The sequence below is a fragment of the Ictalurus furcatus genome, chromosome 10, assembly GCF_023375685.1.
Source record: "Ictalurus furcatus strain D&B chromosome 10, Billie_1.0, whole genome shotgun sequence".
NCBI lineage: Eukaryota > Metazoa > Chordata > Actinopteri > Siluriformes > Ictaluridae > Ictalurus > Ictalurus furcatus.
In genome coordinates, this window is record NC_071264.1 from 31,233,508 (window position 1) to 31,245,384 (window position 11,877).

Genomic DNA, 11,877 nt, shown 5'->3' on the forward strand with positions numbered 1-11,877 from the left:
CTTTCTGTCTCACTCTCTGTGTGTCTCTCTCTTTTTGTCTCACTCCCTGTGTCTCTCTCTCTTTCTGTCTCACTCTCTGTGTGTATCTCTCTTTCTGTCTCACTCCCTGTGTCTCTCTCTCTTTCTGTCTCACTTTCTGTGTGTATCTCTCTTTCTGTCTCACTCTGTGTGTCTCTTTCAGTCTCACTCTCTGTGTGTATCTCTCTTTCTGTCTCACTCCCTGTGTCTCTCTCTCTTTCTGTCTCACTCTCTGTGTGTATCTCTCTTTCTGTCTCACTCTCTGTGTGTCTCTCTCTTTCTGTCTCACTCTCTGTGTGTCTCTCTCTTTCTGTCTCACTCTCTGTGTGTCTGTCTGTCTTCTTTTTCATTCTCTTGCTCACACACACATCTACAAACACACAAAAACACAAGCTGATATTTTTCAGGAACAGTTTAGTTACGTCCTGAGCCTTGACTGAAAACAAACAAACAAACAAACAAACAAACAAAAGTCTCTAATCCATTAGAGCCGATTAGTGAACGGGATTGGAGCTGGAGTCAAGAAAGAGAGAAGAACTCATAACCGAATCTGTTCTTTCTCCTTCTTGATCCTGATGAATATGGATGCCAGTGTTTATGCTTTTTGGAAAATAATCATGCTTATTCTTTTTTTCTTTTCTTCTTTTCTTTCTTTCTTTTTTTTTTTTTTTTAGTAAATACTTCCCTGAAATATTGCTGGCAAGGCACATGCTCGCTCTTCTTGTGGAGAAGAACACAATAATAATATATTTATTTCAGATATGTAGGCCCCAGATTACGTGTAGCACCTAGGTCTGATTTAAATTTGAAAAGGTGGGAATTTATTTCCTGGTGCGATACACCTCGTCCAAATAAGTCCCGCTTCCAATAATCCAATTCCAGCAGCAGTAGAAAAGAGGAAAAGATTAAGTCAAATCTCATTATATTTCCTCCGTCATGTCGGCTTGTACCATCTCACGATCTCCTGAATCCGCTGATTATTTACTCGCCACTCCTGGATGAATGAATATGTAAGTGAAATGCTTATAGATACTTCATTAATATCCAGATACTGAGGAGTAAGAATCATTTCTAGGAATGAATTTATTTGAAATACTCCCTCGTTCCACTCCTTTATTTGTGGCAGCTGGAACACTGAATTCTGCTGCAGATGAATATTGTGCTCTGGAATTAGATTGCATTGTGAGACTAATAACTCCTGATGGAATGAAAACATGCACCGCTCCACACAAAATCTGCTCAGAAATTCAGCAGCGGAGCGAAAGTTTGCATCCTTCGGGCTTTGTACTGTACATTCTGGGACACAATAAGGACACCGAGACTAATCTCGAAAAAAATACAATCGTGATGAGACGTCTTTTATGAAAAAGTGGACGCTGTTGGCGAGCGTTTGTTCCTGTACGATTTCCGGAAGAATAAAAAAACCGGATTATTTTTACTGATGAAATATTCGCTGCGTTCTTGTGGTTTTGTCTTTAATCCTGACTCTACGACTAATGCTCTAACACTGACAGGGTTAAAATGTGTTCCCACTGACAAAACTGCAGCTAATAAACCTGAATTTACAGCGCCCTCCATTAATATTGGCACCCTTAGTAAATATGATTAAAGAAGGCTGTGAAAAATTGTCTTTATTGTTTAACCTTTTGATCTTTTGTTTAAAAAAGTGCACAATTATTGGCACCCCTATGAATTCATATGAGAGAACTATATTTTAAAGTAGATTCCCATTGATATTTTACATTTCTTTTAGTACACCTGGGTGACTAGGAACAGGAAATTGTTCAATCATGACTTCCTGTTTCACAGGGGTATAAATATGAGGTGACACACAGGCCGAATTCCCTCAGTCATTCATAACACTGGGTAAGAGCGAGGAATATAGCTGTGATGTGCGACAAAAGGTTGTTGAGCTTCACACAATGGGGCGTGGCTATAAGAAAATAGCACAAGCATTGAAAACGCCCATTTCCACCATCAGGGCAATCATTAAGAAGTTCCAGTCCACTGGAAATGTTATGAATGGACCTGGAATTGGACGCGTGTCTATATCGTCTCAACACACTGTGAAGAGGACGGTTCGAGTGGATAAAACATCTCCAAGGATCACAGCTGGAGAACTGCAGATGTTAGTTGTGTCTTGGGGTCAGAAAGTCTCCAAAACTACAATCTGAAGTCACCTACATCACCACAAGCTGTTTGGAAGGGTTTGAAGAAAAAAGCCTCTACTCTCATCCAAAAACAAACTCGAGCGTCTTCAGTGTGCCGACACTACTGGACCTTCAAATGGGATCGGGTTCTATGGTCAGATGAAACCAGAATAGAGCTTTTTGGTAATAAACACCAGAGGAGGTTTTGGAGCACACAGAGAGGTAGCCATATGGAAAAGTACCTCATGCCCACGGTTAAATATGGAGGTGGATCTTTAATGTTTTGGGGCTGTTTTTCTGCCAGAGGACCTGGACATTTTGTTAGGACACATGGCATCATGGACTTATCAAATATCAACAGATATTAAATGATATTAAGTGTTTGTAATTGTTTGATATCCATGAGAGCAGAGTATTTTTGTGACTTTTTTCTCTCTATTCTCTCTCTTTATTCTCTCTCTCTATTCTCTCTCTTTATTCTCTCTCTTTATTCTCTCTCTCTCTATTCTCTCTCTCTATTCTCTCTCTCTATTCTCTTTCTTTATTCTCTCTCTTTATTCTCTCTCTCTATTCTCTCTCTCTATTCTCTCTCTCTATTCTCTTTCTTTATTCTCTCTCTTTATTCTCTCTCTTTATTCTCTCTCTCTATTCTCTCTCTCTATTCTCTTTCTTTATTCTCTCTCTATTCTCTCTCTCTCTATTCTCTCTCTCTATTCTCTCTCTCTATTCTCTTTCTTTATTCTCTCTCTTTATTCTCTCTCTCTATTCTCTCTCTCTATTCTCTCTCTCTATTCTCTTTCTTTATTCTCTCTCTTTATTCTCTCTCTTTATTCTCTCTCTCTATTCTCTCTCTCTATTCTCTCTCTTTATTCTCTCTCTATTCTCTCTCTCTCTCTATTCTCTCTCTTTATTCTCTCTCTCTATTCTCTCTCTCTCTTTATTCTCTCTCCCTATTCTCTCTCTTCAAGTCAACAAGACAAACAAACACAGCTTGTTACACACGTTACAGAGAAACTGCAAAGAAGCGTAAACTCCTGTGTCCTGAAGAAGTCGGACGTTTACAAAGCGCTGACACTGGAGACTCCTTCCATACATGTTACACAAACATCCCCTAAAAAAAACAAAACTTCATCACATCAACGATTACACCTTTTTTGTTTACGCCGTTTATTATCAGTGGAGCGTCTGCTGTACACGTCCCTGTGAACGAGCCGTTACTATAGAAACGTAGAAGCGATAACGTATCAGAGCGATAATATAAACCTGCGCTACTGTCAGAGCCGCTGTTATAGAGAATTAATCGACACCTCCTGACCAATCACAGTCCAGAATCAAACAGCACTGCAGTGTACAGATTACTAAATAAAGTAAATACACTGTACTTTCTTGCTTGGTGAGAATTTAATCTGTGTTGATCTCTGGCATTTATAATGAAATATAAAACGGGTAAAATGTTTAATAAAAGTTCTTCCATTGCGCTTTGGGAGAAGAACACTCCTTTAAACATTTTTGGAGGCGTTTGGACCACAGATCAGTGATCACAGGGTTTGTTCACGGTAATGAACCGATGTTGGATGTTTTAATGGCTGTTAAATGTTGGAATCAGTAGGTGAGTGTTACTCGCAGGTGGTACCATGCTGCTGTCCATCGCGGCCTGTAAACTCCGTCTGATTAAAAATAATTGGGTGTCTTAAGACTCACATCAAAACACTTAAGATTTTGCGATCGATGTTGCCCAAGTCCATCGGCTCGACAGATCCCATTATGTTTAAAAACCATTCACACCGATTGATCCAGCGGCCGTTGTGGTATCGATAAATAATTAAAAAGCTCTTCATTTAATTCGGAGGTAGAGGAGTGTGAGAGAACCCCCGGTCTGAGTAATGAGGCCCACAAGCCTGCTGGGAGACGAGTCGGACCCTAACGTCTCTCCTCATCGTGTCCTGGTGGACGCTGCCAGCTGGACGTGTCTGTCGTCCTCACAGGAATCAATGCAATCCGCTCTGAAAGAAAATCAATACGCTACGTCCATTTATGCCTCCAAGCCGGGGAGAGGAACCTTCAGCAGGCCGAGCATCGCAAACAAACACTTTTTCATGTTAACAACAAATTGATATATTCACTCCAATTTTCCTTCGGCCGGGGTCTGAGCTTGCTTTTAGGGGGTTTTTCTTCTTTTATCTCACTGCAGTCTGAAAGTAAGTTTCTTGAGCTGTGTTGTTTAGGAGAGAGAAACTGAAAAAGTCTTAAAGTCAGTGCTGTTGTGCTAGATTTATGCAGTTTACTGAAAGATCCGTGACTTCTTTTCTTCTACAAATCCATTTCATCAGGCTTCATAAAATATAGGTTTATTATTTAGCATCTTTAATTTCTCACTACGGTATTAACGTCAGCCTTACGGCTCATCTGATCACAATCTTTAAAACGAAGGTTCTGTCGAGAACCATCAACACTGCTGTGGTTTTCCTTTCAGAAAAGAGGAACCCTTAGGGAACCTTTTTGTTCCTGATAGAATTCTAGAACTAAAACTATTTCCTAGAACTACAACACAAATAAATAAATACATTCTTAGAAAATCTAGCTTTCATTAGCACCACAATCACAAATACTTTAATATTTCATGAAAAACAAATGTCATGTGTTTGAGGTTGGAGTTTAAGTGCAATACTTTCTTCAAGCTTCTAATTAAATGCAGTGACCAATCACAGTAATGTAAGACCCGATGATAATCAAGCTATGGGTTCTTACTTTCCACGGCGGGAACCTGTGTAGGAACCAGTGCTGATTTTAGTTCCTGAGTTGCATTTCTAGAACTCTTTTCAGTTCCTATTTTCTAATCTTCACTGAATTAACTGTATTTTGATGTTAATCCATCGTCTAGCATTTTGAGATGAACCTTAACACCAGTCTGAATGTGTCCAGATCTTCTCCGGTACCTCTCATGGCCGCGTCTCCTCTGTAACACCACCGTACAAAGCTGACCTGGTTTTGTAAAAACCCAGATGTTTATGGATCAGTTACTTCATGTTCCTAAGCTCATAGTGTTGAGATGAAGGTTAATCAGTTTGGACGATGTGAATGGTTGGGGTCACGGCCCGTCCTGTCCCAGCCCCGTATGTGTGACATGGGAGTGCCGAGAGCGCACACACTCTGTAATAATGTGTTAGAACACTCATAGTCTCACACATCCTGCTGAGAACAGGCGAGAGAGGAGAAGGACAGAGAAGGTCGTCCTGGAAAGCATCAGGTGCACCTATGCAAAGACGACTCTGACTTTATCTTAAGAATAACCAGAGCTCTTTGTGTCGGGTTTTTTTGTCCGGACGTGGAGGAAATATTGCACGGCGTCATACTTTTTAAATGTTGATCCAGCGTCTAATTGATGACTTTGTGTCACATTAATCCATGATGCATAATTTAGCATGGATCAGCTGACACATTAACATAATCGCTCATCGGATATTCTGCTCAGTATGACACTTCGGTGAACGGCGGAGACTCGACGATGATGGATAGAGAGCGAGAGCGAGAGAGAGAGCGAGAGAGCGAGAGAGAGAGAGACACATCATGTCATGTCACCTCTCACAGGCTCCTTCTACAACGTGTCTGATGTTAAGATGTTAAGATGTTAGATGTCACCTACAAATTCACTTAAAACTGCAGTCAGCAGTGTGTACACACTTTTTTTCCCGTAGCGAGCTGGCCTGCTCAAATGCTGCCGTTTGCAATCGCTAAGCAGCTTTAGTGTCTCCTACCGCAGCCCTGATTTAAAATTCATAAATGCTAATCCTTCATAATTTACAGTTTAAAAAGCAGCGCTGCACACAGGCCCCATGGCCATGGCTCAGTCAGAGTAATTACACCGAGGAGCCAGGAACGGACGACTCCGCACTCTCAACAGTCAAGAAAATCCCCTTCGCTGGCAGACGACCCAATTTCTTTTAAATAACTAAACAGATTAGCAAGTCATTTTGCTGCGTAGGTTTGGACATACGGCACACAGACAGGTGGAGGAACGCTGTTAACGTCCGGTTCTTATGAAGCACGCTATCTGCTGAGTCATTTCGCTTCGTCTGTTTGTCTTATTCAGCGCTAACAGATTCCCATGATGATGTGGCCGAGCTCTGTGTGTGACATCATCAGTACGCACCATGTGATTGTGAACACACTGAGCACAGTCCTCTGTTTGTCTATAAATAACATTATTTATTTATTAGCAGGAGAATACAGAATGTGTTCTGTAGAGACCTGCGTTTAGACCCTCGGGACATCTCATTAACCTCACAATACACTATAAACTTCTGCTTTAACAAACCTTCTACCACAGCGCCGCTGAATTCTGGAGGCGTGGAGCAGGATTCTAGAACAGCAGCTCTGACAGTAATGCAGCGGCACATCTCACATTTATATCTCACACTTATATCTCACACTTATATCGCACACTTATATCTCACACTTATATCTCACATTTATATCTCACACTTATATACAGTTAATGCGTTCGTTGATATGAAGGAGTTTTCTGTAAGGGGAGGTTTATGTAACGTGTGTGGAAGGAGTCTCCAGTGTCAGCGCTGTGTAACAGGCAGAGATGAAGCTGTAACTGTAAGATTTCCACATCTTCAGCACAGAGTTTACACTTCACTACTGTTTCTCACTGACACACAACGAGCTGCGTTTAAGTTTTCTCTTATTAACTTGAAGAGAGAGAATAGAGAGAGAGAATAAAGAGAGAGAATAGAGAGAGAGAATAAAGAGAGAAAGAATAGAGAGAGAATAAAGAGAGAGAATGAAGAGAGAGAATAAAGAGAGAAAGAATAGAGAGCAAATAAAGAGAGAGAATAAAGAGAGAGAGAATAAAGAGTGAGAATAAAGAGAGAATAAAGAGAGAGAATAAAGAGAGAATAAAGAGAGAGAATAAAGAGAGAAAGAATAGAGAGAGAATAAAGAGAGAGCAAATAAAGAGAGAGAATAAAGAGAGAGAATAAAGAGAGAGAATAAAGAGCGAGAATAAAGAGAGAGAATGAAGAGAGAGAGTAAAGAGAGAGAATAGAGAGAGGGAGAATAAAAAGAGAGAGAGAATAAAGAGAGAGAATAAAGAGAGAGAGAGAATAAAGAGAGAGAATAAAGAGAGAGAGAATAAAGAGAGAGAATAAAGAGAGAGAATAAAGAGAGAATAAAGACAGAGAGAATAAAGACAGAGAGAATAAAGAGAGAATAAAGACAGAGAGCGAGAGAGAGTGAGAGAATAAAGAGAGAGAATAAAGAGAGAGAGAGTAAAGATATAGAATAAAGAGAGAGAGAATAGAGAGAGAGAGAGAGAGAATAGAGAGAGAGAATAGAGAGAGGGAGATAGAATAAAGAGAGAGAATAAAGAGGGAGAGAGAATAAAGAGAGAGAATAGAGAGAGCAAATAGAGAGAGCGAATAGAGAGAGGGAATAGAGCGAGGGAATAGAGCGAGGGAATAGAGAGAGGGAATAGAGAGAGGGAATAGAGCGAGGGAATAGAGAGAGGGAATAGAGAGAGGGAATAGAGCGAGGGAATAGAGAGAGGGAATAGAGAGAGGGAATAGAGAGAGAGAATAGAGCGAGGGAATAGAGAGAGGGAATAGAGAGAGAGAATAGAGAGAGGGATGGTGAGGGAACGAGTGTTTAAGCTGCTGTAGTGTAAGTGAGATCAGGAAGTCACTGGTTTCATGAACATTACAAATGAAATAGTTCAGCTGTAATCTGGTTAAACGAGGCAGAATATAATCCGGGATGTTCTCGCTAAAATGAACAGTTCCTCTCTGAATTTTTCAAACACAAATGTAATGAATTGAAGTTCGGAGACTAAGAGTCTAGTCTTCACAGAATATTTCAGTTTATTCCCCACTTCCACCTCCTCCTGCGTTCTATCCGCTGGACTTAATCTCCAGAAGGTTTGTGCCTTTCGTCCTGATCGTTCTCCCCGTGATCTGGTGACCCTGTCTGTGGTCCAGTGGCTGTATTCTGATGCTGCGATGTACATCTGCTGGTTTTAAATCTCCTGTGGATTAGAATAATGCTGTAAACATCACGACGTATACCTCTGTAGATTTCGTGCATGGTGCAGACGTGTGAGTGCGTGTCACATGACAGCGCTGAGAACTTGATGATCAATTCATGCAGATGTCATTTCACCTGAATACAAATTTACAAACCCAAATTATTCATGAATAACATACACCTTCACCCTTACACCTTCTCCGAAATCACATCCGCTGCTAATCGTCCGATTGTGTGACACACCTCACATGTGCTTCCACGATGGCGATCATTTCCCACCACAAGCCAGAGGCACACACTCCACAAGGCCAGATGAAATTCCTTCTTTAAACCATCAGATCTGCTGTGAAGTTGCTGTGAAGCGAGGTTCTCTCTCCCCCACACCACCACGCCGTGAACCACGCGCTGAACCTAATGCAATTATGAGAAATGAAAATCAAAATTAAAGCAATAACTTACAGCATTATACCCCGCTGTCAGACTCGGAATTCTGATTTGAGGAATAGTTCCATGCTACGACTTTCTTTGGAAAGCAGCAGCAGTGCAAAGTTCATATCTTTTCCTAGCACTCAACACTCTTTAAGGCCTGAAGGGCTAAAGTAAGATTTATGGGCCAGCTGTGAGGATTATATTGTCTGGGGGTTGGCAGAGAAAATAGCAGAGAGATGTTAGTGTTCGAAACACAGCGAGGAATCGGATTTCTTACGGTTCGGGTCACCGGCCGGTGCGAACGCATTCATCAGATCTAAACGAGCTCAGAACGAGAGCTGGAGATCGCGACGCTGTCTCCACTCGTAATAATAAGACATACAGTGTGATTTTAACACGTACAGACCTTTATAATGGCTGTGGAACAACATGTGGCACTGCAGGAGTGACGAGAAGTTCTCCCAGGGTTCTCCCAGGGTTCCTCACTCATTGTTCAGTGTGCGTGTGTGTGTGTGTGTGTGTGTGTGTGTGTGTGTGTTTGTAATGTAAGTAGAGTTGTATATGAGTCCCATGGAGAATTCGTTCTGAAGTGACGACGCCTACAGAGGGCGCTTCGGAGCCGGACACGCCCACGGTAGCCGTATATAGTGTTCAAACTGAAATGAAGTGAAGAAAACACGGACTACAAACAGAACCGCTGACGGACTCTTCACTCCTGACATTCTTTCTGCTGCTATTACACTACATCATCACGTTAGACGTCAAGTTACAGCTTTATATCTGACCGTTACAAAGCACTGACACTGGAGACTCCTTCCATACACGTTGAATAAATCAAACAGAATCTCCTTACAGAAAACCTCAGCATATCCTTTATCGACTACACGCATTTTTCTTTTTAACATGTTCACGTGAAGCGTCCGCTGTAGACGTCCCTGTGATCGAGCTGTTACTATAGAAACGAATTAATCAACACCTCCTGACCAATCACAATCCAGAATTCAACCCCTACAGGGAAAATCTTCAACAGAGTTCTCAGTGTCAGGAGTGTCACCTTCAGACGGAGACATGATCTGATGATCACAGAGACATGAGCATCGTGGCCGAGTGAGGCATTGTGGGTAATGAAGACGGAGACGAGGTGGTGGGACGCTCGCCAGCTCTCCGTCTCATTTAACCGCTCGTCAGCGTGACGCTTTAATGCACACTTCACTATTAGAAACGGAGGAAATTGAGATGCATTTCAATACAACTGATTGGTTCTTGTTGTGTAGACAGTACAGGCCTACACACTCACACACACACTCACACACACACACACACACACACACACTCACACACACACACTCACACTCACACACACACGCACACTCACACACACACACGCACACTCACACACACTCACACACACACACACACACTCACACTCACACACACACACACACACACACTCTCACACACACACACTCAGACACACACACACACTCACACTCACACACACACACACTCACTCACACACACACACTCACACACACACACACACACACACACACACACACACACACTCACACACACACACACACACACTCTCACACACACACACTCAGACACACACACACACTCACACTCACACACACACACACTCACTCACACACACACACTCACACACACACACACACACACACTCACACACACACTCACACACACTCACACACACACACACACACACACACACACACACACACACACACACACAGTTCTCACCTCCTCAGCTGAATGCAGTTGAATGTAATTACTGAATATGAAGCCCACTCCATTTCTCCGCCTGTCTCTTTTCCTGTCCGGATTATTATTTTCTGTCAGCGTTATCAGTGAGGGATGTGCGCCGCCTCGGCCCGACAGTTCTGCCTCCGATTTTCACTCGACGTTCTCTAAAGTCCCGTGTATCTGCTGCATGGCTCACAGTGAACTTGTAGTTAAAGTTAAAAGACGTGCTGCTGTAACACTGCACCTGAGCGCGCGGTCAGTCGGCCAACGGACTCGGAATGTGATTTAAGGCTCTTATGATTTCCTGTGACGATGAACAGCATGAAGAGTTACCCATGGCTTTTCAGTAAGAGCTGCATGACCAGCTGTTCCACCTCCCTGCTCTAAACCACAGCCTCTTCAAGGAGGAGACAAAAACAGGATATTGGTCCAGTGTGGTGCTCACTGAGCCAGAAGAGATTTCACTGAGTTAATTGGTTTAATTGAATATAAGGACATGGTGTAACGAGTGCTTTCTGTCACCGGGATTACTTTCATTTTTACAAACTGTTAACTAATGGGAGTAATCAATAACCTTAAATTCACCTAGTTACATCTCTACACCTTTATCCTCATAAAAAATGCCCGGATCTATAAATATACATGAATATGCAAATTTAGAAATTTCCTCCTGCCATCAATAATCCTCTAATATCAAGCTAATATATGAGCTAGTGAGCTAACTGCTGATAAACTAACTCACATTAGTCTCAGAATCCCGAATTACACCCGCATTTACTCAGTGATCTATTTAAACATTTTTTACAATAAAAACAATTTATATTTCAACGTTACCATGACAACCCAACCTGTCATGTTAGCTAGCTTAGCAGTTAGGCTCTGGAGGTTAAAAGATTCTAAGTATCATCCTTTAATAAGGTGTATTTCAGACCTGATTGCTACAAAGTCACAGAATTTATTTAGTGACATCATAATCTGAGCTCATATGTAGCTCCGCCCCCAAATCACTTTAATCACTTTAATACAGAAGTACTGAGAACGTCTCTGTTTTAAACAGAAAACTGTACATTTATCCCCAAATCCTATAGAATGACAATCAACATCCAGAGAAACTTTAACTACTCTTACATTAACATGTGTTCAGTATAAAGATATTTAATACTATAAAATGAATATATTATCATTAATTTAATTGAGGTTTGTGAGGTCACGGTCCTCGTTAGAGACCCAAAACACCAGACAGATGGAGACTGTGCACTTTCTAACAGGCTGAAATGAACTCGCTCCAGCAGCAGTGTTTAAAACGACTGTGCATTGAAGCGCTGTATAAAATTAAAACGCTGCTTTGTGTGAGGTGCTAATCAGTTAAAAACATGAGGCATGATGATGGTGGGAGTGTGTGCTGCGTTCATTCCTGTAACTAATCATTCACACTTCCCCAACGCAGCCGGTGCCAAAGGCAGAGCCCAATAAACTAGCAGATTTA

General features: G+C 41.7%; 1 long non-coding RNA gene across 1 annotated transcript; it reads right to left on the reverse strand.

The window, feature by feature from the left end:
- Nucleotides 1–8,111: 8,111 nt before the first annotated feature.
- LOC128614286 (uncharacterized) lies at nt 8,112–10,908 on the reverse strand. The gene is made up of 3 exons (XR_008387024.1): nt 10,389–10,908; nt 8,439–8,606; nt 8,112–8,196 (listed from the first exon to the last, which is right to left on the reverse strand). It is a non-coding gene; the product is annotated as an uncharacterized LOC128614286 (long non-coding RNA).
- Between the last annotated feature and the right edge of the window lie 969 nt (nt 10,909–11,877).